Genomic DNA, 11,701 nt, shown 5'->3' with positions numbered 1-11,701 from the left:
CCCCACCTCGGACCTTATCTGCATACGCACAAGTCAGCAAATCCGTACGATTAATTTATGGGATGATCACACTAGGGCGGCTAAACGTTTTGACTGAATGACAGATTAGTCTAATTACAACTGATGACCTGTGATAACTAATAATCTGCAGCCAACCTTGACATGAGATGCGCACAATCAGACCATGCTGAACTATCAATATGTGTGACCCTAATGAATGAATGTGTGGTGTTTCATATAAAATTTACTTGTATACATCTGGTACCTCCTCCCAATCGTTGAGACAATGTGAGAGAACGACCCTACAAAAAGTACTCGGGTGACGCACATGGCTGCATCCACGGCTGCTAGTAGCAGGCATATAAATTAGGCAAGGTTGTTTTTAAAAAACATCGAGAAAATGGTGTTTGACAAAAGAGTCCATCAAGTTGCCCCGTTCAACGAAGAATCATGCTTGAGAGCAGCTGATCATCATGCAGCCGCACAGACATATGGCCATGTGGATGACTGCAGTAGCTATTACCTGTGAATTTTAAAGGCACATGGGTTGTTAGTCTACACACGTGATGGTAGACTACAGGATGCGGTTCAAACAAAGGCACCAAAATATGGAACCAACCATAATATTCTAGCTATTGGGTGTAAGCTAGCCTTTGGTGGATAGGAAAAGCTAGGTGGCCCAGGAGAAATTGGCATGGGGCAATTGAAGTTAGGGAATTTTATAAGCATGGTCCGTCTCAAGGTTCTTAGTTGAGTGAAGACATGGTTCTAGGAAAAAATTCGCTATGGAACAAACCTTTCAATGCCCATTACGCGATTATTTACAATTATTATTGCCTGCTAATCTAATTTTATATTGGTTCAGGTCCTTGAGAAAAATCTGCCACTCATTGAGCTAGGGAGGTCCATAACCTAAGACAACAAAGTAGTGTGTGATCGGCTAGTTGCTCGGTTATCACGGGCTCAATTATCAGAGGTTGTGACACCTTTTGTTGCAAACTGAAAACAGTTAGCAGTTATCTGTACGGTTCAAGTAGAAGACCGTTGTAGAGTCTTCTCTTAGATGTCATAGTAAATTCCTATATTAGTTGAAAATCCCAAGTAAGGTTAAAATTTTCCTTTAGTACGTAAGGCGGGGTGCGCCACTAATGAAGGACAATCTAATAAGTTGCAATTGGAAAGGATCTAGAAAATGTTGTTCTTACAACTCTAGTGAGACCATCAAGCATTTGTTCGAGAACGGCCTTTTAAAAATAGAAATCATAGTATCTACTCAAGATAGCTTATAATATTGTGGCACCGCTTATAATTTCCTAGCCGCCACTAGTATTTAAAATGTATGGGGCCAATCTTACTTGAATTGATCAAGCTTTGAAACCACTCAGTCATGTTGGCCTGTAGTGTTTTGTTGCTCCATTTTTTTATGTCACAGAATTGCTTTTAATATAAAAAACCATTACACCCTTGAAGGATATTGTCTTTACTATGATCTTGTTGTAGTCCGCATCCACACTCTACAGGCACACCACTATTTTGGTTAATCGATTCTTATGTATTACGTATAGTATTAGAGAGGTTCTCCTGAACTTTAGCGATTGGGCCATCTATAGGTTAGATGTTTCATTTCTTACGTTTAACCATCTACCTATCTTTATCCCTTCTGTTTTGTTTGTGCTATCCCACTTTTAGAAATAAAAGTGCTCGAGAGCCTGGATGATGTCGTGCTATAGAGCCTGTGGATCCACCCCCCTTTGCCTTTCTTTACGCACGCCTTCCATGACCTCAGTAGCTCATGACCTCAAAGTTCAGCGCCCAGTGTACTACATTTCTGAAGTCTTAACCCCATCAAAGCAAAGATACCCTTATTATCAGAAGCTTGTATATGGGATTTATGTGACCATAAAGAAAGTTGCTCACTACTTCTCTGACCACACCATCACAGTCGTCAGCGACGCCCCCTTATCAGAGATTCTGCACAACAGAGACGCAACTGGTCGAGTGGCAAAATGGGCGATTGAACTCCTTCCCCTGGATATCAGATTTGAGGCAAAGAAAGCTATCAAGTCCCAAGCAATAGCTGATTTCCTCGCCGAGTGGACCGAACAGCAGTTACCGACCCAAGTTCACTCGGAGCACCGGACTATGTTCTTCGATGGTTCTAAAATGCTGAATGGTTCCGGTGCCGGGGTAGTGCTGGTGTCCCCCCGAGGAGATAAGCTCAGATATGTACTCCAGATTCACTTTGACTCCTCCAACAATGAGGCAGAATACGAAGCGCTTTTGTATGGGTTGCGTATGGCCATTTCACTCGGCGTCCATCGCCTCATGGTCTACGGTGACTCAGATTTAGTGGTTAATCAAGTGATGAAGGAGTGGGATGTCAGAAGCCCAGCTATGACTGGTTACTGCAATGCAGTCAGAAAACTGGAGAACAAATTTGAAGGGTTAGAGCTCCATCACGTTCCCCGACTGAAAAATCAAGCAGCGGATGACCTGGCGAAGATAGGTTCCAAAAGAGATGCCATCCCGAGTGGTGTATTTTTGGAGCATGTTCACACGCCGTCGGTTCAAGAAGATCCTTTCACGGAGGAAGCCCCGCATCCAAAAAGTGTCACAGATCCGACTGAAGTCGAGGTTCTAGCTGTGGTCGACTTAATCATGGAGGTTCTGGTCATCACTCCCGACTGGACAGTGCCCTATATCGCCTATATTCTGAGGAAAGAGCTCCCAGAGAATGAAGAAGAGGCTCGGGAGATCATCCGCCGATCCAAAGCCTTTACTGTCATGAAGGGGCAGCTGTACAGAGAAAGTGCGACCGGAGTCAGCCAGAAATGCATAACACCGGAAGAAGGTCGATTGATTCTCAGGGACCTGTGGCCATCATGCGTCCTCTCGGACCATCGTGGCCAAAGCATACCGAGCGGGTTTTTACTGGCCCAGAGCAAACGAAATGGCAAAAGAAATAGTCGACAAGTGTGAAGGCTGTAAGTTCTACTCCAACATGTCACACAAACCCTCCTCGGCCCTGAAGACCATCCCGATCGTCTGGCCTTTCGCTGTTTGGGGTTTAGATATGGTTGGACCGCTGAGAACTGGCTGGAGCGGCTTCACTCATGTACTAGTGGCAGTCGACAAGTTCACCAAGTGGATCGAGGCCAAGCCCATTAAAAATCTTGATGCAGGCACTGCCATCAGCTTCATCCGAGAATTAATATTCAGATATGGAGTTCCGCATAGCATCATCACAGATAATGGATCAAACTTCGACTCAGATCAATTCAAAGCTTTCTGCGCTTCCCAAGGCACGCGAGTCGATTACACTTTAGTCGCCCACCCTCAGTCGAATGGGCAAGCAGAAAGAGCAAACGGCCTGATTCTCAAAGGACTGAAACCTCGGTTGATGCGCGACCTCAAGAACGCAGCAGGCGCGTGGGTCGACGAACTTCCATCAGTCCTTTGGGAATTGAGGACAACTCCAAATCGGTCGACTGGGAGGACTCCGTTCTTCCTGGTCTACGGAGCTGAAGCGGTCCTGCCGAGTGACCTGCTTCACAACGCGCCGCGAGTCGAGCTCTACTCTGAAGACGAAGCAGAACTAGCCCGGCAGGATGCAGTCGACCTCCTAGAAGAGGAGAGAGAGATGGCCATGATTCGATCGACCATCTATCAGCAAGACTTGCGTCGATTCTACGCTAGAAACGTGAAGAGCCGAGCCTTCCAAGAAGGAGACTTGGTCCTCCGAGTCGACCAACAGAAGCTGCACAAACTCGCCCCTACTTGGGAAGGCCCCTTCATTGTTACCAAAGTTCTCCACAATGGAGCATACCGCCTTTACAACGTCGATCGCCAGATCAACGAGCCACGAGCCTGGAATGCGGATCTGCTCCGCCCCTTTTATACTTAGGTATCCACTCGGATGAAGTTGTAATAAAAGTACTTCTGTAATTTATTTATCAAAAGCAAGAGTGTTATAACTTTCCCAGTGATCGTTGTTACTTTTGTCCGCATAAAGCAATCCCCCAGCGGGTGGCTTAGCTGCGAATCCGTTTCGCCTAAGTTTGTAAAAATCCTACCGAGTGGTAAGTCAACCTTCCACTCGGAGGCTTAGCTGCGAATCCATTTCGCCTAAGTTCTTAAAAATCCTACCGAGTGGTGAGTCAGCCTCCCACTCGGAGGCTTAGCTGTGAATCCGTTTTGCCTAAGTTCTTAAAAATCCTACCGAGTGATAAGCCAGCCTTCCACTTGGAGGCTTAGCTGCAGCCCAGTGCTCGCCTAAGTTCTTGAAAATCCTACCGAGTGGTAAGCCAGCCTTCCACTCGGAGGCTTAGCTACAGCCCAGTGCTCGCCTAAGTTCTTGAAAATCCTACCGAGTGGTAAGCCAGCCTTCCACTCGGAGGCTTAGCTGCAGCCCAGTGCTCGCCTAAGTTCTTGAAAATCCTACCAAGTGGTAAGCCAGCCTTCCACTCGGAGGCTTAGCTGCAACCTAGTGCTCGCCTAAGTATAAACACAATTTACCTTCTGCAAGAATGACAAAGTGCCCACTCGGGGACTTAGCTGCAGCCCAGTGCTCGCCTAAGTATATAAAATCCTACTGAGTGGAGAGCAGACCTCCCACTCGGGGGCTTAGCTGCAGCCCGGTGCTCGCCTAAGTATATAAAATCCTACCGAGCGGAGAGCAGACCTCCCACTCGGGGGCTTAGCTACGGCCCAGTGCTCGCCTAAGTATTTAAAATCGTACCGAGTGGAGAGCAGACCTCCCACTCGGGGGCTTAGCTGCAGCCCAGTGCTTGCCTAAGTATTTAAAAACCTTACCGAGTGGAGAGCGGACCTCCCACTCGGGGGCTTAGCTGCAACCCAGTTCTCACCTAAGTATCAAAATTCCTACCAAGTGGAGAGTAGACCTCCCACTCGGAAATTTAGCTGCAGAAGCGCAGGTCTACTGATACCTTCTCATCCTGAGCTTCTTCACAAATACAAGATGCAGGTCGACTGCAACCTGAACTCCAACCTGCAAGAATACGTCACCAATTCTAAAATATATGCCGAGTGAAAGACATGCAGACATATTCAACGGTAAAACCAAGTTCGGATAACATCCTAACAAGATCCGGAAGTGCTCAGGCACCAAGCCTGTTAAAGTTATCGGTTACAAGACCACTCGGCATTCTGAGGCAAATTTAAGACATCGAGCATAATAGTTTTTTACCCCTCCTGCGGAGGGCTGGAAGGCGCAACAAACTCGTCCAGGTCGATCCCGTCTGCAATCCGAGTGGCAGCAGCAATGAAGGTCTCCATGAAAGAATGGAAGTCATGCTTCCTGGTCTTGGCCACCTTGAGAGACACCAGCTTGTCTTCTTTTGCTTCCTTGCAGTGGACGCGGACTAAGAACAGTGCAACGTCGGCACCACACCTGGCAGAAGACTTCTTCCATTCTTGCACTCGACTTGGAACTTCGTTCAGTCGAGTCATCAGAGACTCGAGGTCGTTCTGAAGCGTATCTTATGGCCAGAGTGATGTGTCGATGCGCGACGTTGCGGCCTTCAGTCTTGCAAGGTAGTCGACCACTGCAGCAACGCGAGACTCGAGGCGGAGCACGTTCATAGCGGTTTCATCTTTCACTGGAGAGTTGATGGGATCCAAGCCAGTTTCCACTCGACTAGTCTCCTCTTCAAAGTTTTGGCAGAATTCTGTGGACATGATTCAAGGATAAGCTAATGTTCCTACAGCAAGTCAGAAATTACCAGTCGGATACAAGGGGTTACCTTTGAGCATGAGGAATAGCTTCTTGGCGAGTCCTCCCAGATAAACCTCCAAGTCGTTCTTCTTCCCAGCCAGTTCGCCAGCTTTGTCGCTCAGGGCTATCTTCTCACGCTTCTATTGAGTGACCTCCTGGTTGGCCGCATCAAGAGCAGCTTTCAGAGTGGCATTCTCCTCTTCGAGCTTGCTGACCGAAGCCAGCTTCTCCTCTGCCAGTTTTGTTTTGTCTGAAGCCGTTTTCTGCGCCTCGGCAAGCTCAAGGTCCTTCTTCTTCAGGGCATCCTTCAGTTTTTCTGCAAAAATGACAATAAGATCAGACTCGGGAACAGACAAAAATAAAAGCAGTCGTCAAGATCCTCACCAAGCATACCTTTTGCCTCTTCCTTCGACTTCGTGAAGTTCTCCTGGACAAGCTTCAGATCAAGCTCAAGCTGGACATGCTTTCTCTCCAACTCAGTATAACGAGAAACAAGGTCACAAGATTTCTGCGAAAAATCAATCGACAGACGTCAAGGATAGGTCACTTCCAAGTGGCTAAGGGAAAGATCGTAGCATTTCTAAGACTACAGTCAAATCAAAACATTCAACTGTAGTCTCGGGGACTACACCCAGTGGGTGCACTCAGCGTGCCCCCACTGGTTTCTTCCGGCTCGAATCGATCAGTCGACCGAAAGCAGCTAACTATCAACAGTTAGACAAAAAATGAAGAATTCTTCAGACCATAGCCGGCTGCCAGCAGTCGACCATGGCCTCAGAGACTACACCCAGTGGGTGCACTCAGCGTGCCCCCACTGATTCTACGATTCCACTCGACCAGATCGAGTGAAACAAGAAAAAGTGAAAAAAATTCAAGTCATAAAGACTACGGTCGACTGCCAGCAGTCCACCGAAGTCTCGGGGACTACACCCAGTGGGTGCACTCAGCGTGGCCCCACTAATCCTGACATTCCAAGTGACAACACCTAGTGGGTGCATAACAAACAGTAAGATTTTCAATCGGTGTTCAACTAACCTGGACATTGCTTTGAAGAGCTGAACTCGCGTCATAAGCTGCTTGGCTGGCGGTTCGGATCGCCTTCACCTGCTCCATCATGATCCCTGATTGGCGTATGGCTTCCTTAGCAGCACTTGCTTGGTCCTCAGGGACGTGGTATGTGGAGAAGAGAGAAGGTGGATCAGCACTCGACGACGGAGGACGGGCAGTCGTCAACGGGTCCGTAAAGGACACGGTAGCCCGAGCAACGTTGCTCCCCTCTGGAACCAACGGTTCAGGTGCTGACACAACCTGAGCAGCCTTGCCAGCAGTCGACTTCTTGCTCCTCCTTGACCTCAGCGACACTTCATCGTCATCGTTAGGAAGATTGATGATGACACTAGGCAGAGCTGCAGAAGAAGCTCAAAGTCAAAAATCAAAATCCAATCGACCAAAAATGAAGCTGCACAGATCATACTAGGACGTGAAGTAGCAGCGTCCTCCATGTCTTGATCCTCGTGCCTGGCTGAAATCTCGGAAGTAGCAGCTCTGCAATTTCAGGAATCAGTCGGTCAGCAATTGAGTCGACCAAAAATATACCCATGATAAAAGAAAAAGCATGAGTTATGCAATTACGCAGAAACAATCGGGATCTCCATCCTCATCTTCGGTAGGGCCTTCACCGGTCTTGACGGTGCCGCACTGGGTTGCTTTGATGCCTTCTCGGTCGGCGCTGGAGAAGTCGTCCGAGGATGTTTCGTCGACTACCCAGTAGGCACAACCCCCTTGCCGCGCTCGACCGCGGGATCGTGGGCGAGCTTGGACCTTCTTTCTGAACGAGGAGGTGCAACTTCCTCCTCCTCTTCCTCCTCCTCCTCATCATCAGAGCCTGCATCTTCTTCACCCTCATCACCGTCCGATTCCCACTCCTCCTGACTTTCACTGCCACTTCCTTCCTCCTCTTCGGTCTGCGTCTGCGCCCCGTTGGGCATCGAATACAACTCTGTGCTAGCCTGAAAGACAGCAAAGGAGACGAAGTCAATCGACTGATCTACAGCAAAACAGGGTGGGTGAAACATGATTACAGTCGGAGATAAATGGTCATACCTGGTCTACTTCATAAGACTGGCTGAGTGGCGGGATCCTCCTGGCCCCACGAGGGTTGTCCTTGTTCCCCGTGATGGCAGTCATCCACCTCTCCAGTGTGGCGTCGTCGACCTCCTCTGGGTGGACCCGAGTGGTGTCTTCAGTACCGGAGTACAACCACATCGGGTGGCCCCGGTATTGGAGTGGTTGGATACGCCGTCGAAGGAAAACCTCCAGGAGGTCCATGCCGGTCACACCGTCGCGAATGAGTTGGACTACACGCTCCATCAACATTTTAACCTGAGCCTTCTCCTCCGGAACTACTTTCAGAGAGGATGGCTTGCTCACTCGACTCATGGAAAAGGGAGGGAGTCCAGTCGACTGCCCTGGCGTCGGCTGGTCTTGGCAGTAGAACCAGGTCGACTGCCACCCTCTAACTGACTCGGGAAGGGTCATAGCTGGGAAAGCGCTCTTACTCCTCATCTGAACCCCAAGACCCCCGCACATCTGGATTACCTGAGTTCTCTCGTCGTTTGGGTTGGCTTTTTTCACCGTCTGAGATCGACAAGTGAATATGTGTTTGAAGAGGCCCCGGTGCGGCCGACAACCCAAGAAGTTTTCACACAAAGAGACGAAAGCGGCAAGATAGGCAATGGAATTGGGTGTGAAGTGGTGGAGCTAAGCCCCGAAGAAGTTCAGAAACCCTCGAAAGAAAAGATGCGGCGGAAGTGAAAACCCACGATCGATATGAGTCGCTAAGAGGACACACTCACCCTCCTGAGGCTGCGGCTGCCACTCCGTCCCCGGAAGCCTCGCCGCCCCGTGCGCGATCAGGCCTTTGTTGGCCAGGTCGTCAAGGTCCTTCTGGGTGATGGTCGAGCAGATCCAATCCCCTTGGATCCAACCCTGCGGCAGGCGGGACCGCGATGAGGATCCGCCCCGGCTAGTCGCTCTCCCCTTCGCCTGCGCCGTCGCCTTCTTCGCCCTCTCCAAAGCCGTCGTCTTCTCCTTCACCATTGTCGCCGCCGAGGCTGGAGTGGAGCAGCGGCGCCGAATAGTTGGCGAGCGCAGAGGATGAATCTGAAGACGAAGGAGGGGAAAATGAGGGAGCACTGCTCAAAAACCTCCGTCCGGTTCCTTATATGGAGCCGCTTCCGAGTGGCTGACTGGTAGGCCCGGGCAATCTTGTCAAATCCCGAAACAGTTGCGCGAGCGATACGTGGCGAAAAAGGCGGCGCGAGAATCGAGGCGTCTCTGCCCTGTCCCGTCCGAGTAGCGCGGACTTCTCCGCTTCACGCGCTTCCCAAAATTCGGATCCCACCAAATCCGCCAACTGCAGGGCAACTTGTCAGACGGAAGATTTCCTGCGATCCGTCACTCGGAAATCTCCAAGTCCATAAAGTTCACTCGACAGATATAAAGAATGGATCAAGGCGACTGAAAAAAGATAGTTGACGCCCTCACTTGAAAGTCGCTGATCCAGAGTAAGACACGTTTGCAACACCGGAAAACAGGTCGGAAAGATTATCAACTCCTTCCTCACTCAAACCTCGATCCATTCGGGGGCTAATGATGAAGTCGTGTACTTGGGGTAGGGTCATGGACCTGTCCAAGGTACCCTCCCCAAGGACATCTTTAGCAGAAGCCGTCTTCCAATCGACCAAGGGAGACTCCACTCGACGGACTGGAAGACACTCGACAAACTTGAAGACACTCGAGCATGAAGACTCACTCGACCAGTAGGAGTTCAAGATCTATTCTGTATCCAAACGGTCTGTAATTAAGTAGTCTTTATGGTCATAATGACACTTTATGTAAGGCGTTACCTATAACGCCTGACTTCAATGTACCTTAAACCCTCCGCTACGTGGGCTGGCTGGGGTCTTGGCATCCACTATATAAGCCACCCCCTCCATCGGCAGAAGGGTTCGCACCCCTGTAACTCTAACACACATAATTCAGTCGACCGCCTCTGGGCTCCGAGACGTAGGGCTATTACTTCCTTCAAGAAGGGCCTGAACTCGTAAAACACTTGTGTGTACAACTACTCCATAGTTAGGATCTTGCCTCTCTCTTAGTATCCCCCTACATTACTGTCAGACTTAGAACCACGACAGCCGCCGTCCCTGCTGCACCCCTCCCCAGGTTGGAGCGGCGGGTTGGACGGTCCGAGGGCATCCTCGTCCTCTTCCTCGTCGCTGTCGAGGATCACCACGCCGTGCTCGTCCTCGCGCCCACGCCTGCGGGCGGCTATCTCCTCCAGGGCTCGGCGTTGCCGGACCATCTCGTCGCGGAGGTAGTCGTCCCGCGCCCACTTTAGGGCCTCCTCGTCGGAGAAGCCGCGCCGGGCTATGGCCTCGTACTCCGTGGGGAAGCCGGGCTCCGCCTTCGGCCTGACGAGGACGAGGCATCCAGAGGTGGGGGAGGAGTCGGCGATGCGGACGACGGAGCTGCGGGTGCGGTGGCTGACCGGCGTGTCCTGGGACTCCAGCTTGATGGGGCGGAGGCAGGGAGAGCCGGTCGAGCGGCCGGACGAGGAGGAGGACGCCCCCGGGTCCATGTGCCTCGGCGTCCACGAGCTCCCATGTCGACGGGAGAAGGACGGTGGAGCGGGATACTCCAGCCTGGGCGTGTTGCCGCCCTCGATGTACTCGAGGACGACCTCCAGCGTACGGCCGGGCATGCCCCACCATCGGCGGTGGCCTTCGGAGTTGAGCCTCCCGGAGGGCACGACGCCGTTGGTGGCCTCGAGCTGCTCGGCGTGGGGGCGACGGAAGTAGGGCTCCCACATCGGGTTGTCGGGGACGTACCGTGGACCTTCCCTCGCCACCTGCGACAGAGAGGCGCGAATACGCGTGATATCTGCACGCCGCGCCGCCCCGGTGGGCGGTGGTGGCCCCGGGACCCCGCCGGCGCTGATCCTCCACGCCCCGGGCACCCGCATGTCCAGCGGGACCGGGTACTCGCCCTCAAAGAGGAGCCGAGCTTCGTCCTCGTGAAGGTGGTGGCGGCCGAAGCCGTTCGCCGCTGCGCCATCGCCTGGGAAACACTCGGCCATGGTTGAACTGGAGACGGCGAGAGGAGAGGGAGGAACGGGCGTCGGTGATGGAGTGTCTGTCCGTCACCGGCGCGCTGGGGGCGGCTTATATAGGCGGAGGCGCCGCGCGTACGCGTGGCCGCCGTCTGTACGCGTGGCGGGCGAGGGACGCGCGTCGTCCGATCTTCACTGCGCCGCCAGTGAGGCATCAATGGAGGAGGCTGACCGGCGCGGCAGCGCGCGGCATCTTTGGCATTGATTCGCCGCGGGAACCGAGGCGATGAGGACGACGAAGCGGCGAGAAGAGCCGAGTCGCTGCCAAGGAGGGCCCGCCGGTTTTCACGCCAAAAATGTTTCGGCCGGCGCCCCCAAGCGCCCCCAGCGCGCCAGGTTCGGCGTGGGTCCGCCGGAGCCAAATTCGGTCCGAGCCGGCGAAAATTGGACCTTTGGGAGCGCGACTGGGCTTTTTTTCGGCGCCGGCGCGAAAACATCGCCTGAGGAGGCCGTTCTGGGGCGCGGCTGGAGATGCTCTTACCTACTTATGTAGCACAACTCAACAAAACGCTTGCATGTCATGGAATTGACAAGATTTGAGACATTATGCTGCGAATCGGATGCCATAAAACACAATGCTGGCAACTTTTATTGTTGCCACATGCAGCCAAGATATATGGCGGTCGAAGATTAAATTAAACAAACTGGTGAGGATTTTATCACACACTTTGTTCCATGAACACTAATTGTCAATGACATGAAAATCTACTACATCAATTTATCTATTAACCTATATTTTAAGTTTGATGGTAAGGATTGATTTGGATAACAATAGTGGAGATCTAAATAAGATA

The sequence above is a fragment of the Triticum aestivum genome, chromosome 2B, assembly GCF_018294505.1.
Source record: "Triticum aestivum cultivar Chinese Spring chromosome 2B, IWGSC CS RefSeq v2.1, whole genome shotgun sequence".
Taxonomy (NCBI): Eukaryota; Viridiplantae; Streptophyta; class Magnoliopsida; order Poales; family Poaceae; genus Triticum; species Triticum aestivum.
Note: the sequence above shows the minus strand (reverse complement) of the source record.